The sequence below is a fragment of the Coregonus clupeaformis genome, unplaced genomic scaffold, assembly GCF_020615455.1.
Source record: "Coregonus clupeaformis isolate EN_2021a unplaced genomic scaffold, ASM2061545v1 scaf0020, whole genome shotgun sequence".
Taxonomy (NCBI): domain Eukaryota; kingdom Metazoa; phylum Chordata; class Actinopteri; order Salmoniformes; family Salmonidae; genus Coregonus; species Coregonus clupeaformis.
The window spans coordinates 840,188-857,500 of record NW_025533475.1 but is presented as its reverse complement, the minus strand read 5'-3'; the positions used below and the strand labels follow the sequence as shown (position 1 = coordinate 857,500).

At 45.8% G+C, this 17,313-nt stretch overlaps 1 pseudogene; it reads left to right on the top strand.

The window, feature by feature from the left end:
* LOC121583087 overlaps window positions 1-17,313 on the top strand; it is a 532,109-nt pseudogene that overhangs the window by 260,041 nt on the left and 254,755 nt on the right.

Sequence of the window (17,313 nt, the reverse complement as noted above, 5' to 3'; positions counted from 1 at the left end):
GAAGGAAGGAAGGAAGGAAGGAAGGAAGGAAGGAAGGAAGGAAGGAAGGAAGGAAGGAAGGAAGGAAGGAAGGAAGGAAGGAAGGAAGGAAGGAAGGAAGGAAGGAAGGAAGGAAGGAATGGAGGGAGGGAGGGAGGGAGGGAGGGAGGGAGGGAGGGAGGAGGGGAAGGAAGGAAGGAAGGAAGGAAGGGAGGGAGGGAGGGAGGGAGGGAGGGAGGGAGGGAGGGAGGGAGGGAGTAAGAGACAATGCAATATTAGATGTTATCTATTTGGATTTAGACCAGTGAGCTAAAGCTAATGGGGCCAACACATATTGGGGGTCAGATTCACTCAATACAGGAATATGAGAATATACCCTGTACCCATTCTTGATGGTACTGTCACAGACTTTCATGTTTTTTTTGTATCTTTGAGTCTTTCATTGCAATGTGTCACAATACTAGGTGTAGCATATGAGAATACATGTCCATGCGGTTTTTGATATGTGAGAGCAAGTGTATTGTATCAAATGAAAGTGGAGAATCTCACATGGAGAGATGAAAAGGATGAGACTGGTAACTGGGATTTGTGTCAGTTCAGATGGAAATGTGTTGGAACCAGAACGGAGTCAGTACTGCCCACGGTTTGCTCGAGATTCGACTCCTGGTATCATATGTAGACACAAAAGACATGGACATTTTTTAGAATTTCAGGAAATTAGCTTTAAAATGTGGCCTTCAAGACTAAATTATTGCCCACCCTTGGCCTAATGTGTAGAATTGCAGGAAATGAGCTTTAAAACTGATAATTTTTCCCTCGGCCAAGAAAATGAGTGTGAAGAGTTTAAACAGTTTGGGGTCGAATGGCGCAGTGGTCTAAGGCACTGCATCGCAGTGCTAACTGTGCCACTTGAGATCCTGGTTCGAATCCAGGCTCTGTCGCAGCCGGCCGCGACTGGGAGACTCATGGGCGGCGCACAATTGGCCCGGCGTCGTCCAGGGTAGGGGAGGGAATGGCCGGCAGGGATGTAGCTCAGTTGATAGAGCATGGCGTTTGCAATGCCAGGGTTGTGGGTTCGATTCCCACGGGGGGCCAGTATATAAAAAAAAATGTATTCACTAACTGTAAGTCGCTCTGGATAAGAGCGTCTGCTAAATGACTAAAATGTAAATGTAAATGAATGGGATGCGAGATGGGGGTTTGCTACTACGCCGATAAATGACAATATCCATCTGGACCTTTGCCACCTAGGACATTTGTGTGACCGGACCTTGTCAAATAGTATTTGAGTATCCCGTGTGTACTACATGGGTCTTGGTCATTTGGGACGGAACGGAAACAATGGAATTGTTTTATGCTCGTGATCCTAATTCTCAAGAGAGAATGAGGCAGTTTGTGTTGATCTAGGATCATTTTTGTGTTTTAGATCATAATGAATAAAATGACATGGACATGCAGGACTTGATCCTACATCAGCACTCTTAAGACTCTACTCTGAGATGATGGCGCCGGAGAAGGTGGCTGCCGTTTTACAGCCCTCTAACCAATTGTACTATTATGTGTGTTTTTTATTCTACTTTTTTATTAAAAATAAATGCACTGTTGGTTAAGGGCTGTAAGTAAGCATTTCACTGTAATGTCTGCACCTGTTGTATTCGGCGCATGTGGCCAATAAAATTTGATTTGATTTGATTTGAGATGCTTTATAAATACGGGCCCAGAACTTGAAAGGCCCAACAGTCAGCAATACTGCCCTGCAAAGTCAAAACACAGCAACTACGTATAAAAAAAAAAAAGAAGCAAAATCTGACATCAAAGTCTTTTTTTGTCTAGACAGACACCAATTTCTGATACTCCATGATATATTCTGATCAACTTGCTTGTTCTTGTGTCAGGAAACTAAATACCACATTAATCAGATAGTATACCTGGCCATTACATCAGATGAAAATTATTGACCAAATTTGTAGTTACTGTGTTTTGCCTTTGTAAGGCAGAATAGAAGGCAGAATAGAAGACAGTGGAGCGTCATACTGTTTCACTCTAACCTCATGAGAAAGCCGCTGAGTGTATTTGATTAAATGAAATATGTAGCATAATACTGACAAAAAGATCAGAGGGTTTTGCTGAAGGTTAATGGGTCAAACACATTGATCGGAACAGTGTTGTTGCTAACGCTTACCTCATCAGGACCATTTACAGGGAATCATCTGAAAGACCTTCTCTGATCTTCCTCCAGCTTCCTCTGGAGTGCTCACACACGCAAGCATGCATACACACGTGCACATAGTGGCAGCATCATGCTGTGGGGATGTTTTTCAGTGGCATGGACTGGGAGACTAGTCAGGATCGAGGTAAAGATGAACGGAGCAAAGTACAGAGAGATCCTTGATGAAAACCTGCTCCAGAGAGCTCATAACCACAGACTGGGGTGAAGGTTCACCTTCCAACAGGACAACGACCCTAAGCACACAGCCATGACAATGCAGTAGTGGCTTCGGGACAAGTATCTGAATGTCCTTGAGTGGCCCAGCCAGAGCCCGGACTTGAACCCGATCAAACATCTGTGCAGCAACGCTCCCCATCCAACCTGACAGAGCTTGAGAGGATCTGCAGAGAATAATGGGAGAAACTCCCCAAATACAGGTGTGCCAAGCTTGTAGCGTCATACCCAAGAAGACTCGAGGCTGTAATCGCTGCCAAAGGTGCTTCAACAAAGTACTGAATATTTATGTAAATGTGATATTTCCGTTTTTTTTTTGCTTTGTCATTATGGGGTATTGTGTGTAGATTGATGAGGGAAATAAACAATTTAATCAATTTTAGAATAAGGCTGTAACGTAACAAAATTTGGAAAAAGTCAAGGGGTCTGAATACTTTCCGAATGAACTGTATGTGAACAGATATGATCCTGGAGCTGTCATTTTAACCTATAGTGAGGAATACTGCCCACCATGTGTGTATCGGTCAGTGTAGAAGTCATAAGCATAGAGCCAGACCCTGTATGTTTTTAAATTGTCAGGTGATCTAGACCTCTCCTCTCATCCCCCTGTTCTCCATCTCTTCCTCCCAGGTGTGTGGAGATCATCGCTAAGGAGGGAGGAATCTCAAATAACTACCTGGTCTCCTGCAAGATCACAGACCACGGTAAACAGACCACGGTAAACAGACCACGGTAAACAGGCCACGGTAAACATGACATTCTATTCTCTCTATTTCTATAACTTCTGCTCTCTCTCTCTCTCTCTCTCTCTCTCTCTCTCTCTCTCTCTCTCTCTCTCTCTCTCTCTCTCTCTCTCTCTCTCTCTCTCACACACTCTACTATTCTCTCTCAGGAACAGTCTGAGACAGAGAGTCTGAGACAGAGAGTCTGAGACAGAGAGTCTGAGACAGTGAGTCTATAACAGTGAGAGTGAAACTGTGAGAGTCTGAGACAGAGAGAGTGAGACCGTGTGAGCCAGTGAGACAGAGTGAGTTGTTGTACTGTGTGTGTGTTCAGTTTTAGTTGACATCAGAAAGGTGACTTTGTCTCTCTACCTCTTGACTCAGATCCTGTACACCCCTTTCATCTTTACTGATATAATCTAAATACTTCATCTATAATCCACACACATCATCAGATCTGAACGTAGTAAGCTTTCTCTCCTCTGGACGAATTGTATTACTCAAACCCAATACAGTAATGGTTAATGAATTGTGTCTAGCCCTAGGTAGTGTGGACGTTACTCACATTACTCACTAATATGTTGGTCTAGTATTTTTGTCCCCAGTGTAAGATCCTATGGTATCTCAGCCTAATCTGTGGTGGTCAGGGGAACTCTTTGTGTTCATGTGTTAAATCATTCAGGGGTTTCACTGCCATGTGTTTCCCCTCTAGCCAACCCATTGTGACTGTAATCACTGGACCACTCCCCTCTAGCCAACCCAATGTGACTGTAATCACTGGACCACTCCCCTCTAGCCAACCCATTGTGACTGTAATCACTGGACCACTCCCCTCTAGCCAACCCATTGTGACTGTAATCACTGGACCACTCCCCTCTAGCCAACCCATTGTGACTGTAATCACTGGACCACTCCCCTCTAGCCAACCCATTGTGACTGTAATCACTGGACCACTCCCCTCTAGCCAAATCATTGTGACTGTAATCACTGGACCACTCCCCTCTAGCCAACCCATTGTGACTGTAATCACTGGACCACTCCCCTCTAGCCAAATCATTGTGACTGTAATCACTGGACCACTCCCCTCTAGCCAACCCATTGTGACTGTAATCACTGGACCACTCCCCTCTAGCCAACCCATTGTGACTGTAATCACTGGACCACTCCCCTTCAGTGTTTCTGTGTGTTCATACTGGACCTGAACCGTGCACCGACAACTTGATAAATGACCACATCTCTCTCTCTCTTTCTCATTCTCTCTCTCTCTCTCTCTCTCTCTCTCTCTCTCTCTCTCTCTCTCTCTCTCTCTGAACAAGATGAATTAGTGATACCTGATCTTCTCTGTTTATTAATGACCCTTCAGACCACCAGTGACTATCTCAGGTCTCGGGCCTGCGTGTATGAATGCATGTTTTTGTGTGTGTGTGTTGTCAGGCCTTCCCGTTGTGGCCGAATAGAGATGCCCTCCCTCCTCTCTCCCAGAGCTAATAGAATGATTCCTGCTCCAGCTTTTGATAAATGGAATCATAGAAGTGAGGCTTTCCGTCTGCCATGCTGGGCCAGTCTGTTCCGACCATCTTCTACACTAATGATTCTATATTAATGGCTGCCAGGAGAACATTTGAGATGTCTACAAGCCGCTTGTGATCAATTGTTCCGTTTCCCCTGGTCATTTGCTTCCTGTGTGTTTAGTTTTTATTAGAAAGAGGGAGAGAGGGAGGGAAGGGGGGGGGGGTAGAGAGGGAGACAATAAGAAGGGAAGAAAGTGCTTTGGTAATGGAGATTTTAGTTACACATTAAACATATACGGTGAACAAAAATATTAACGCAACATGTAAAGTATTGATCCCAGGTTTCATGAGCTGAAATAAAAGATCCCAGAAATGTTCCATATGGACAAAAAGCTTATTTCTTTCAAATGTTGTACACACGTTTGTTTACATCCCTCTTAGTGAGGATTTCTCTTTTGCCAAGATAATCCATCCACCTGACAGGTGTGGCATATCAAGAAGCTGATTAAACAGCATGATCATTACACAGGTGCACCTTGTGCTGAGGACAATAAAAGGCCAACATCTGTGTTTTGTCACATAACACAATGCAAAGATGTCTCAAGTTTTGAGGGAGCATGCAATTGGCATGCTGACTGCAGGAATGTCCACCAGAGCTGTTGCCAGAGAATTGAATGTTAATTTCTCTACCATAAGCCGCCTCCAGCGTCGTTTTAGAGAATTTGGCAGTACGTCCAACCGGCCTCACAACCGCAGACCACGTGTAACCCCGCCAGCCCAGGTCCTCCACATCCGGCTTCTTCACCTGCGGGATCGTCTGAGAAGAGCCACCCGGACAGCTGATGAAAATGTGGGTTTGCACTACTGAAGAATTTCTCAGGGAAGCTCGTCTGCGTGCTTGTTGTCCTCACCAGGGTCTTGACCTGGCTGCAGTTTGGCGTCATAACTGAATTCAGTTGGCAAATGCTCACAATTGATCGCCAATGGCATGCTGGAGAAGTGTGCTCTTCACGGATGAATCCCGGTTTCAACTGTGCCGGGCAGATGGCAGACAGTGTGTATGGCGTCCTGTGGGCGAGTGGTTTTCTGATGTCAACATTGTGAACAGAGTGACACATGGTGGTGGTGGGGTTATGGTATGGGCAGGCATAAGCTACGAACAACGAACACAATTGCATTTTATCGTTGGCAGTTTGAATGGACGGAGATAACGTGATAAGATCCTGAGGCCCATTGTCATGCCATTAATCCGCCGCAATCACCTCATGTTTCTTTTTTTTGATAATTATATTATATTTATAATGTTATTTTCTTGAACAGGGGTTACATAGACAACCAAACAAAGTGCACCACACAGACTAACTTCAAAGACCACCACACAGACTGAGTATCATAAAAGGAATAAGGATACAGCAAAACATTTTACAAAAAAGGCATTCTTAAAATGGAGAGAAAAAAATATCTACAAACATCACAATTATAACATGGGGCATTTATGGGAGGTTTTCTACATAGGACCACAATGGAGACCAGATTTTCCAAAATGTATCAGACTTCTGGTGTAAATCAAAGGTAAGTTTCTCTAGGGGTAGAATAGCAGAAGCTTGAGAAAGCCACATTCTCGCAGATGGTACTTCAGGTGTGGACCATAATAACAATATGCATTTTTTGGCTAAGTAAACAAGGGTATTGAACAGACGTTCAGAGTCAGGGTCAAACACAACGTTACAATCTAAGTAGAGTAGGTGTAAATTCAGTGAAAAAGCAAATTGTCTACCCAAGATCTTCTGGATGTGTAAATGAATATCATTCCAATGGATCCAATGACTGGATTCTGCTACAGTACCAAAACAAGTGCATGAAGGTGCCAGTATTCTGTTTACATTTGAAACATAAATGTGATGCATTGGAAAACATTCTGTGAAGGCGGACAGGTGTAAAGTAGGTTCTATGAAACATTTTGAAATGTAGTTATTGTATGCTTATGGAGGTGCATTTGGGGTAGACCCTTTCGCAGATAGAAGACCATTCTTCCTCACCGAATGCATGTCCAATGTCTCATGTGTGCACCCTAATAACATAACTAGCGGTTCTGTGCCGCTGTTGAGTGGATATTGTCCCAGTAGAAGGTGAGTGCAGACTGGGGGTCGTCAAATGTGTGGCTATGCCAAATCTGACTCCTGACTTGTGAAGGTGGACTTTCACATCTTCGTGTGCAGCTCTGCGTCTTGACAGGTGTGCCGAGTAATCTGGGAAGATATGGATCCGCATGCCATTGTAGTTCAAATGTCCTCTTTCGCGGGAGGTCCGAATAATTTTCTCTTTGGTCTGGAAGTAATGTAGGCGGACCAGCATTGCTCTGGGAGGGCGACCGGCTGTGGTTTTGCCGCTTGAATGCGATGCGCCCTGTCAATGACTGGGGTCCTGTCAAATGTCTCTCCACCGAGGATGTCTTGCAGGAAAGAGGCCATGAACTCGGTAGGATTGCGCCCTTCGGTCCCTTCTGGGATTCCGACCACACGTATGTTCTGTCTCTGGGAACGGTTTTCCTGTTCATCTAGACTAACCTTTAGCTTCACGTTCTCGGAGGTAACTCGTCGTTTTTGGTCTGCAATTTGGTAAACCGCTTATCGATGTCGGTCAACGACGTGTTCTCGTTTTGATAGGTAAAAGGTTAAAACATAAAAGTATCAACCCTTAGTGGAGACGCCTCGGAACACGTCTTTACGTAGCCATGTTGAAACCGCACCCCATCACCTCATGTTTCATCATGATAATGCACAGCCCCATGTCGCAAGGATCTGTACACAATTCCTGGAAGCTGAAAATGTCTCAGTTCTTCAATGGCCTGCGTACTCACCAAGCATGTCAGCCATTGAGAATGTTTGGGATGCTTTGGATCAACGTGTACGACAGCGTGTTCCAGTTCCCACCAATATCCAGCAACTTGGCACAGCCATTGAAGAGGAGTGGGACAACATTCCACAGGCCAAAATCAACAGCTTGATCAACTCTATGTGAAGGAGATGTGTCGCACTGCTTAGTCCAACATACACACACACACACACACACACACACAAGCACACACAAGCACACAGGCACACAGGCACACACACACTACACACACACACAAGCCTTGTGTCATGTCATCTGGTCAGTAATTGTGTTGACGACAGGGTAAAGCAGCGCTGGTCTGCCTGGATTTACAGCAATGACACACACTTCCCCTCTCTAACTACTCTGCTGTGAGTGACACGCACGCACACACGGACACACACGCACACACACGCACACTGACACACACACACACTTTCTACAAACAGATGCATCCTGTTTCCATTGATCATCCTTGAGGTGTTTCTACAACTTCATTGGAGTCCACCTGTGGTAAATTCAATTGATTGGACATGATTTGGAAAGGACCACACCTGTCTTCATAAGGTCCCACAGTTGACATTGCATGTCAGAGCAAAAACCAAGCCATGAGGTCGAAGGAATTGTCCATAGAGCACCACAACAGGATTGTGTCAAGGCACAGATCTGGGGAAGGGTACCAAAACATTTCTGCAGCATTGAAGGTCCCCAAGAACACAGTGGCATCCATCATTCCCATAGGGTGGCGCACAATTGGCCCAGCGTCATCCGGGTTTGGCCGGTGTAGGCCGTCATTGTAAATAAGAAATTGTTCTTAACTGACTTGCCTAGTTAAATAAAAGTATGAAAAATAAAATAAAATAAATACATTCTTAAATGGAAGAAGTTTGAAACCACCAAGACTCTTCCTAGAGCTGGACGCCCGGCCAAACTGAGCAATCGGGGGAGAAATGCCTTGGTCAGGGAGATGACCAAGATCCCGATGGTCACTCTGACAGAGCCCCAGAGTTCCTCTGAGGAGATGGGAGAACCTTCCAGAAAGACAACCATCTCTGCAGCACTCCATCAATCAGGCCTTTATGGTAGAGTGGCCAGATGGAAGCCACTCCTCAGTAAAAGACACATGACAGCCCGCTTGGAGTTTGCCAAAAGGCACCCAAAGGACTCTCAGACCATGAGAAACAAGATTCTCTGGTCTGATGAAATCAAGATAGAACTCTTTGGCCTGAATGCCAAGCGTCACGTCTGGATTGGATGGGGAGCGTCACTGCATAGCTATTTTCAGGTCTCTCCAGAGATCGGATTCAAGTCCGGGCTCTGGCTGGGCCACTCTGGCTGGGCCACATTCAGAGACTTGTCGCAAAGCCACTCCTGCGTTGTCTTGGCTGTGTGCTTAGGGTCGTTGTCCTGTTGAAAGGTCCTGAGCGCTTTAGAGCAGGTTTTCATCAAGGATCTCTCTGTACTTTGCTCCGTTCATCTTTATCTCAATCCTGAGTAGTCTCCCAGTCCCTGCCGCTGAAAAACACCCCCTCAGCATGATGCTGCCACCACCATGCTTCACCGTAGGGATGGTGCCAGGTTCCCATCCAACCTGACAGAGCTTGAGAGGATCTGCAGAGAAGAAGGGGAGAAACTCCCCAGAAACAGGTGTGCCAAGCTTGTAGCGTCATACTCAAGAACATTCAAGGCTGTAATCGCTGCCAAGGTTCTTCAACAAAGTACTGAGTAAATGGTCTGAATACTTATGTAAATGTGATATTTCAGTTTTTTATTTGTAATAGATTTGCAAACATTTCGAAAAACCTGTTTTTGCTTTGTCATTATGGGGTATAGTGTGTAGATTGATGAGGAACAAAAATCCATTTAATCTATTTTAGAATAAGGCTGAGCCCCAAAACAGGGGGGGTTGCATGTTTTGCATGTTATTTTGGCATTAATACATGTCACATATCAGTTTGAAAAAAGTGTAAAATAATTAAATATATAATTGAGTTAAAAAAGCCACATGCTTTCTTGAGTAAGGCAGCTCCAAAATGCAGGTGTTTCAGCCTAGCTCAGTGCTTTCTGTGGTGGTCGGGTAGCCAGCGGAAAATACTGAGCGTAGGGGTTGGTAATGTTCTCTAGTTGCGCCGTGATTGGCTCAGTGTTCTGTCACTCATGGGGACACTACATCACCGCCAAATCTAAGGGTAGAGCTCGAAAATTGAAGCCCCTTGGGTGCTGCCTTAGAGTTACATTAGAAGTGCCCATCTAAGAAGGCTCAAGGTCATTGGCCACAGATAAAATGATGTCAAATCACGTTATATCTACAGTAGCGTTGATTGGACTGATCATGTCAACATCATAGTTTCAAAATCTTAGCTAGCAGTCATCATCATGAATCAAGTCAACAATCTACTGGCAAATCCTTTTTAATCCTTGTCATATGAAGAGAAATAATGAAGAGAAATTATAGATAAAACGTCATTGGACATAAACATTACACAACAAGTTGGAAATCGCAAATTCAACAATGAGTGGTTTGGAAGGAATCAGTGGCTAACTGCAAGCATTGCAAAGCAATCACTAGCCTGCTATTTAGTGGAGTGGCTGTGTGGTCCCAAGTCTGGGGTTTAGGGTCTTTTTTCCAAGCTTAAAATGATAAACATTCAACATTGGCCATGCTGTTAATCCAGCATGATTTATGTCGCGCTCAAAACAACTTTTATCTCGGAAATGGGAAATCTGACTTCAGTGAGTTCAAGACAACTGGGAACTCGGGGGAAAAAACGAGCTCAGACTGAGAAAATATGTTTTGAACAGTCATCCAACTCGGAATTGTAAGTCGTGAACTCGGGCCTCTTTCTAGAGCTACGACCTGAAGATCACTGACGTCATAAGGATTCAACCTTGTTTTTTTCAGAGTTCCCAGTTGTCTTGAAAGCACCATAAATCCAGAGAATGACAGACTTTGATGACAAAGTTTGATGACTACATTTGCCCACCAAGGACCGCCGCGCCACCTTCCTGTTCAAGTGAGCACAGCACAACAAGGTGAGTCCAAAAATGTATTGTTTGCTGCATAAATGATGTAATATGCCAGGGAGATATGTTTTCTGTAGCTAAGAAAGTAATAGTAAGTGTATGTTGTGTAGTAAGCTGTTAGTAGCCCATGTGCCTCACCCTAATAATTTGGTCTATTTTCCCCTCTTAATTTTGCCTACTGTTCTGACTTGGTGGTGCACATTTAGCCTATAACCTGTTTTAGAGAAATGTAATCATCGAATATTGTAAGAGCTTTCATTGTCTGGTTATATGCCCCCTTTATTTATCCTACAGTTCTGACCTGGTGTACAGGAAGAACACTGTAAGAGCGGCCCATGTTCTGAATTCTGTCACTGTACATTTCAAAATAGCTGAACAAATAGTCATATTGACTACGTCCGTCCTAGCTCGCTATTTAAAGTCTTAATCAAAATTATGGATTGCCTCTTATCCACTTATAAACTATGCTATAGTTTGTACATCTCAATTGTCAGTAGAAAACACATTTGTTTAAGCAAGTCAGCCATATCAGCTATGTTTTTTAAAAAGGCAGTAAATGAGGCTGAATGAACTGTTTTAACTGCCAGACAAGGCTCCGCTGATAGCCAGGTGTAGTAGTGGTAAGGTGTTGGGACTTCTGTTGGGACTCTGCTGTTGGGATATCTTTATGTAGGCCCTAACAGTTTGTGGGCACTGTTTGTCACCATTATAGTGCAATTCATGTATTATTTTGTGTTGTGTTGCATAGTGGCTTTGCTGGCATGCATCTCCGAAATTTTGTTTGGGTTTGCCCCACCAAGATTTACATTCTAAAATCACCACTGACTGAGTGGCTTGCGAAAGTATTCACCCCCTTGGCATTTTTCCTATTTTGTTGCCTTACAACCTGGAATTAAAAATGTTTTTTGGGGGGTTTGTATCATTTGATTTACACAACATGCCTACCATGTTGAAGGTGCAAACAGGTGCACAATAAATAAGACAAAAAAACTGAAAACTTGAGCGTGCATAACTATTCACACACCCCCCTCCACAAATTCAATATTTTGTAGAGCCACCTTTTGCAGCAATTACAGCTGCAAGTCTCTTGGGGTATGTCTCTATAAGCTTGGCACATTTAGACACTGGGAATTTTGCCCATTATTCAAAGTAAAACTGCTCCAGCTCCTTCAAGTTGGATGGGTTCTGCTGGTGTACAGCAATCTTTAAGTCATACCACAGATTCTCAATTGGATTGAGGTCTGGCCTTTGACTAGGCCATTCCAAGACATTTAAATGTTTACCCTTAAACCACTCAAGTGTTGTTTTAGCAGTATGCTTAGGGTCATTGTCCTGCTGGAAGGTGAACCTCCGTCCCAGTCTCAAATCTCTGAAAGACCAAAACAGGTTTCCCTCAAGAATTTCCCTGTATTTAGTGCCATCCATCATTCCTTCAATTCTGACCAGTTTCCCAGTCCCTGCTGATGAAAAACATCCCCACAGCATGATGCTGCCACCACCATGCTTCAGTGTGGGGATGGTGTTCTTGGGGTGATGAGAGGTGTTGGGTTTGTGCCAGACATAGTGTTTTCCTTGATGGCCAAAAAGCTTAATTTTCGTCTCTCTGACCAGAGTATCTTCTTCCATATGTTTGGTGAGTCTCCCACATGCCTTTTGGTGAACACCAAACGTGTTTGCTTATTTTTTTCTTTAAGCAATGGCTTTTTTCTGGCCACTCTTCCGTAAAGCCCAGGTCTGTGGAGTGTACGGCTTCAAGTGGTCCTATGGACAGATACTCCAATCTCCGATGTGGAGCTTTGCAACTCCTTCAAGGTTATTTTTGGTCTCTTTGTTGCCTCTCTGATTAATTCCCTCCTTGCCTGGTCCGTGAGTTTTGGTGGGCGGCCCTCTCTTGGCAGGTTTGTTGTGGTGCCATATTCTTAAAATTTTTTAATAATGGATTTAATGGTGCTCCGTGGGATGTAGTAGCAGTAGAGACTGTTGTGGAGGGATCGGTGGCAGAGACTGTTGTGGAGGGAGCAGTAGTAGAAACTGTTGTGGAGGGATCGTTGGTAGAGACTGTTGTGGAGGGAGCAGTAGTAGAGACTGTTGTGGAGGGAGCAGCAGTAGAGACTGTTCTGGAGGGAGCAGTAGTAGCCAAAGAGACTGTTGTGGAGGGAGCAGTCGTAGAGACTGTTGTGGAGAGAGTAGTAGTAGAGACTGTTGTGGAAGAGCGGTAGTAGAGACTGTTGTGGAGGGAGCAGTAGTAGAGACTGTTGTGGAAGGAGCAGTAGTATATACTGTTTTGTAGGGAGCAGCAGTAGTAGAGACTGTTGTGGAGGGAGCAGCAGTAGAGACTGTTGTGGAGGGAGCAGCAGTAGTAATAGAGACTGTTGTGGAGGGAGCAGCAGTAGTAATAGAGACTGTTGTGGAGGGAGCAGAAGCAGTAATAGAGACTGTTGTGGAGGGAGCAGCAGCAGTAATAGAGACTGTTGTGGAGGGAGCAGCAGCAGTAATAGAGACTGTTGTGGAGGGAGCAGCAGCAGTAATAGAGACTGTTGTGGAGGGAGCAGCAGTAGTAATAGAGACTGTTGTGGAGGGAACAGCAGTAGAGACTGTTGTGGAGGGAGCAGCAGTAGAGACTGTTATGGAGGGAGCAGCAGCAGTAATAGAGACTGTTGTGGAGGGAAGAGCAGTAGTAATAGAGACTGTTGTGGAGGGAGCAGCAGTAGTAATAGAGACTGTTGTGGAGGGAGCAGCAGTAGTAATAGAGACTGCTGTGGAGGGAGCAGCAGCAGTAGTAGAGACTGTTGTGGAGGGAGCAGCAGCAGTAGTAATAGAGACAGTTGTGGAGGGAGCAGCAGTAGTAATAGAGACTGTTGTGGAGGGAGCAGCAGTAGTAATAGAGACTGTTGTGGAGGGAGCAGCAGTAGTAATAGAGACTGGTGTGGGGGGAGCAGCAGTAGTAATAGAGACTGTTGTGGAGGGAGCAGCAAAAGTAATAGAGACTGTTGTGGAGGGAGCAGCAGCAGTAGTAATAGAGACTGTTGTGGAGGGAGCAGCAGCAGCAGTAATAGAGACTGTTGTGGAGGGAGCAGCAGTAGTAATAGAGACTGTTGTGGAGGGAGCAGCAGCAGTAGTAGAGACTGTTGTGGAGGGAGCAGCAGCAGTAATAGAGACTGTTGTGGAGGGAGCAGCAGTAGTAATAGAGACTGTTGTGGAGGGAGCAGCAGCAGTAATAGAGACTGTTGTGGAGGGAGCAGCAGCAGTAATAGAGACTGTTATGGAGGGAGCAGCAGCAGTAGTAGAGACTGTTGTGGAGGGAGCAGCAGTAGTAATAGAGACTGTTGTGGAGGGAGCAGCAGTAGTAAAATAGACTGTTGTGGAGGGAGCAGCAGTAGTAATAGAGACTGTTGTGGAGGGAGCAGCAGTAGTAATAGAGACTGTTGTGGAGGGAGCAGCAGCAGTAATAGAGACTGTTGTGGAGAGAGCAGCAGCAGTAGTAATAGAGACTGTTGTGGAGGGAGCAGCAGTAGTAATAGAGACTGTTGTGGGGGAGCAGCAGTAGTAATAGAGACTGTTGTGGAGGGAGCAGCAGTAGTAATAGAGACTGTTGTGGAGGGAGCAGCAGCAGTAGTAATAGAGACTGTTGTGGAGGGAGCAGCAGCAGCAGTAATAGAGACTGTTGTGGAGGGAGCAGCAGTAGTAATAGAGACTGTTGTGGAGGGAGCAGCAGCAGTAGTAGAGACTGTTGTGGAGGGAGCAGCAGCAGTAATAGAGACTGTTGTGGAGGGAGCAGCAGTAGTAATAGAGACTGTTGTGGAGGGAGCAGCAGCAGTAATAGAGACTGTTGTGGAGGGAGCAGCAGCAGTAATAGAGACTGTTATGGAGGGAGCAGCAGCAGTAGTAGAGACTGTTGTGGAGGGAGCAGCAGTAGTAATAGAGACTGTTGTGGAGGGAGCAGCAGTAGTAAAATAGACTGTTGTGGAGGGAGCAGCAGTAGTAATAGAGACTGTTGTGGAGGGAGCAGCAGCAGTAATAGAGACTGTTGTGGAGGGAGCAGCAGCAGTAGAAATAGAGACTGTTGTGGAGGGAGCAGCAGTAGTAATAGAGACTGTTGTGGAGGGAGCAGCGGTAGTAATAGAGACTGTTGTGGAGGGAGCAGCAGTAGTAATAGAGACTGTGGTGGAGGGAGCAGCAGCATTAGTAATATATAATGTTGTGGAGGGAGCAGCAGAAGTAATAGAGACTGTTGTGGAGGGAGCAGCAGCAGTAATAGAGACTGTTGTGGAGGGAGCAGCAGCAGTAATATAGACTGTTGTGGAGGGAGCAGCAGTAGTAATTGAGACTGTTGTGGAGGGAGCAGCAGCAGTAATAGAGACTGTTGTGGAGGGAGCAGCAGCAGAAGTACAAACTGTTGTGGAGGGAGCAGCAGCAGTAATAGAGACTGTTGTGGAGGGAGCAGCAGCAGTAATAGAGACTGTTGTGGAGGGAGCAGCAGCAGTAGAAATAGAGACTGTTGTGGAGGGAGCAGCAGTAGTAATAGAGACTGTTGTGGAGGGAGCAGCGGTAGTAATAGAGACTGTTGTGGAGGGAGCAGCAGTAGTAATAGAGACTGTTGTGGGGGGAGCAGCAGCATTAGTAATAGATAATGTTGTGGAGGGAGCAGCAGCAGTAGTAATAGAGACTGTTGTGGAGGGAGCAGCAGCATTACTAATAGAGACTGTTGTGGAGGGAGCAGCAGTAGTAATAGAGACTGTTGTGGAGGAGCAGCAGCAGTAGTAATAGAGACTGTTGTGGAGGGAGCAGCAGCAGTATAATAGAGACTGTTGTGGAGGAGCAGCAGCAGTAATAGAGACTGTTGTGGAGGGAGCAGCAGCAGTAGTAATAGAGAATGTTGTGGAGGGAGCAGCAGCAGTAATAGAGACTGTTGTGGAGGGAGCAGCAGCAGTAATAGAGACTGTTGTGGAGGGAGCAGCAGCAGTAATATAGACTGTTGTGGAGGGAGCAGCAGTAGTAATAGAGACTGGTGTGGGGGGAGCAGCAGTAGTAATAGAGACTGGTGTGGGGGGAGCAGCAGTAGTAATAGAGACTGTTGTGGAGGGAGCAGCAGTAGTAATAGAGACTGTTGTGGAGGGAGCAGCAGCAGTAGTAATAGAGACTGTTGTGGAGGGAGCAGCAGCAGCAGTAATAGAGACTGTTGTGGAGGGAGCAGCAGTAGTAATAGAGACTGTTGTGGAGGGAGCAGCAGCAGTAGTAGAGACTGTTGTGGAGGGAGCAGCAGCAGTAATAGAGACTGTTGTGGAGGGAGCAGCAGTAGTAATAGAGACTGTTGTGGAGGGAGCAGCAGCAGTAATAGAGACTGTTGTGGAGGGAGCAGCAGCAGTAATAGAGACTGTTATGGAGGGAGCAGCAGCAGTAGTAGAGACTGTTGTGGAGGGAGCAGCAGTAGTAATAGAGACTGTTGTGGAGGGAGCAGCAGTAGTAAAATAGACTGTTGTGGAGGGAGCAGCAGTAGTAATAGAGACTGTTGTGGAGGGAGCAGCAGTAGTAATAGAGACTGTTGTGGAGGAGCAGCAGCAGTAATAGAGACTGTTGTGGAGAGAGCAGCAGCAGTAGTAATAGAGACTGTTGTGGAGGGAGCAGCAGTAGTAATAGAGACTGTTGTGGGGGAGCAGCAGTAGTAATAGAGACTGTTGTGGAGGGAGCAGCAGTAGTAATAGAGACTGTTGTGGAGGAGCAGCAGCAGTAGTAATAGAGACTGTTGTGGAGGGAGCAGCAGCAGCAGTAATAGAGACTGTTGTGGAGGGAGCAGCAGTAGTAATAGAGACTGTTGTGGAGGGAGCAGCAGCAGTAGTAGAGACTGTTGTGGAGGGAGCAGCAGCAGTAATAGAGACTGTTGTGGAGGGAGCAGCAGTAGTAATAGAGACTGTTGTGGAGGGAGCAGCAGTAATAGAGACTGTTGTGGAGGGAGCAGCAGCCGTAATAGAGACTGTTATGGAGGGAGCAGCAGCAGTAGTAGAGACTGTTGTGGAGGGAGCAGCAGTAGTAATAGAGACTGTTGTGGAGGGAGCAGCAGTAGTAAAATAGACTGTTGTGGAGGGAGCAGCAGTAGTAATAGAGACTGTTGTGGAGGGAGCAGCAGCAGTAATAGAGACTGTTGTGGAGGGAGCAGCAGCAGTAGAAATAGAGACTGTTGTGGAGGGAGCAGCAGTAGTAATAGAGACTGTTGTGGAGGGAGCAGCGGTAGTAATAGAGACTGTTGTGGAGGGAGCAGCAGTAGTAATAGAGACTGTGGTGGAGGAGCAGCAGCAGTAGTAATAGAGACTGTTGTGGAGGAGCAGCAGCAGTAATATAGACTGTTGTGGAGGGAGCAGCAGTAGTAATAGAGACTGTTGTGGAGGAGCAGCAGCAGTAATAGAGACTGTTGTGGAGGGAGCAGCAGTAGTAATAGAGACTGTTGTGGGGGGAGCAGCAGCATTAGTAATAGATAATGTTGTGGAGGGAGCAGCAGAAGTAATAGAGACTGTTGTGGAGGGAGCAGCAGCAGTAATAGAGACTGTTGTGGAGGGAGCAGCAGCAGTAATATAGACTGTTGTGGAGGGAGCAGCAGTAGTAATTGAGACTGTTGTGGAGGGAGCAGCAGCAGTAATAGAGACTGTTGTGGAGGAGCAGCAGCAAGTACAAACTGTTGTGGAGGGAGCAGCAGCAGTAATAGAGACTGTTGTGGAGGGAGCAGCAGTAGTAATAGAGACTGTTGTGGAGGGAGCAGCAGTAATAG